The 2,500-nt window shown below is 32.2% G+C and overlaps 1 protein-coding gene across 6 annotated transcripts in view; it reads right to left on the reverse strand.

Annotated features, from left to right (window-relative positions):
- Positions 1 to 2,500, reverse strand: part of LOC122242778 (uncharacterized) — a 402,592-nt gene that overhangs the window by 197,980 nt on the left and 202,112 nt on the right. The window lies entirely within an intron of this gene.

The raw sequence follows: 2,500 nt of genomic DNA on the forward strand, positions 1-2,500 counted from the left end.
ATGTGGCTCGTAATTAGCCGACTGGTTCTGGAACAATATGCATAATATCAAGACCACGCTCGGCGCTGCAAGGAGGTCACCATCACTGTCTCTGGCTTGACTCTTGCGGAGGAAGGACCAAAGTTTGATTTCCTTCGTCTTTTCCTGGTTTCTTCCTTATCTCAAAATAATTCTGTCACTGGGCCAAGCGTCATCAAAACAGATAAATAACGTGCCCGAGAGGATAGGAGAAGAGAAGAGATCCTCACATCATTTCTTGATCCTTTAAGCTCCTGTGAAATTATTTTGACACAGACACTACTGAAGTATTTGTTAAATATTTGTTAAGTCACTCCTACTTTCTTTCGTCCACGTCCAAACACATTTTTTGTTTATACAGTTATTACCGCGGTGAAATTTCCAAGACCGTAACTAAATGAAACTAGAAAACATGTACACTCTTTCTAAATGTATCTCAAAGTTAGGAATACATAGAGAAATGATGGATTAAATGTAGATAAAATATATATATATATAATCTTCCATATCCAAAATCTTTCGGGAAACGAAACTACGTAATAAAAACAACGGTTCTGAATGCCCATTGTTTGTATTCAATAAATTATAAAATAGATTGCAATTGCGGCGAATGTGAATACAATCACCGAAAATATCCTGCGAACCCACAAACTCTCCTTCGCATGGAAACTAAATAATAATGAATATTCTCTCTAAAACCGGTCTCGGGGCAACCACAAACGGATGCGATCGGTGAAGATAATGAGCGTTCATTAAGCTTCCATTACAAACGTTTGAGCCATTGTTACGCAGAGTTTTATTTGCTCGTATAAGTAAAGTTTGTATTGTGTAGGCCTTGAGACTGGGAGTGAAACATGTATCAAGTCAAACCCATTCCTTGTGTGTAATGGTACGCTACGGTTATCAGTAAACCTTAGTTTATGGGAAATAATGATAACATTTACAATGGCTGTAGGCATACCAGCTGTAGTTTATGGATGAATGCAATGATAAAAATAAGTTTTTTATATCACACGGTTTAAATAAACTATATGTAATACGTCTCCCTCTCTCTACGTGTGTGTGTGTGAGAGAGAGAGAGAGAGAGAGAGAGAGAGAGAGAGAGAGAGAGAGAGAGAGAGAGAGAGAGAGAGAGAGAGAGAGAGAGAGAGAGAGAGAGAGAGATTAAAACCTTACTTTGTGGTTGGAACTAATTGTCCGTGAAACTCAATATCAAGTCACATAGAATGCTTCTATGTTATATGCAACCATACTATTTACCACAAAGCATAGTTTTTAATTCTTCAAGTGGTTTCATCGTAGACAACGTACGTAAGTATCAGTGACTAATTCAAATAAACTTCTTATCAAAGGTTTACTGGAATGGACAAAGTTAATTTTGAAAGATTGGATCGTACAGTTGCAAGTCATGCAAATACCTAATAATCTCTCGACCTTATTCATTGCAAACGTCACGTGGCGGCACACCCTCCACTATCGGCTGCGGCCTTCCTGTGTCACATGTCTTAAACCAATGACAGGGAGTGCGTGTATACATGCACAGCCCCCTGTGGTTTTGTTTTATCTTTGTCTTATATATAGATGGCTCCACGAGGGATTAATTACAAAGGGGTCAATTAGTACACTTAACCCTATTACAGTAAATTCTACTACAATTATTGTTGTTGTTAACGCTTTTATGATAATAATAATGATAATAATAATAATAATAATAATAATTAATAATCTTCATCATCGTTATCATCATTATCATCATCATAATCATAATCATAATAATAATAATAATAATAATAATAATAATAATAATAATAAATACTACAACAACAACGTTATATATACATCATATACATTATATATATATATATATATATATATATATATATATAATATATGTATATATATATATATATGTATATATATGTATATATATATATGTATATATATGTATATAAATATATATATATATATATATATATATATATATATATATATATATATATATATATATATATATAATTATACATGTATATATTTACCTATATATACACACATACATACATACACACGCACTCACATACACATACACTATATACACACAAACACAAATATAAATAAATATGTATTATATATATATATATATATATATATATATATATATATATATATATATATATATATATATATATATATATATATATATATATATGTATATTTTTTGTGTATGTGTGTATCCCTGTCTACGTATGTATGTATGTATGTATGTATGTATGTATGTATGTATGCATGGATGCATTTATGTATGCATGGATTCATTTATATATGCATGCTTGTATGTAAGCTTGTAAGAACAGTCGTATGCATGTTCGGATGTATGGGCGAACATGCATGTGCGTATATATGCGAGTCTTAAACTGTAAGAGAAAGAGAGTGGTGAAGAAAAGGGGCGTAGGGATCCGGAATCCTCTGAGAAGTGTTGTGAAGG

This window comes from Penaeus japonicus, unplaced genomic scaffold, assembly GCF_977035675.1.
Source record: "Penaeus japonicus unplaced genomic scaffold, GWHDUDI00000001_assembly GWHDUDI00000002, whole genome shotgun sequence".
Lineage (NCBI taxonomy): Eukaryota > Metazoa > Arthropoda > Malacostraca > Decapoda > Penaeidae > Penaeus > Penaeus japonicus.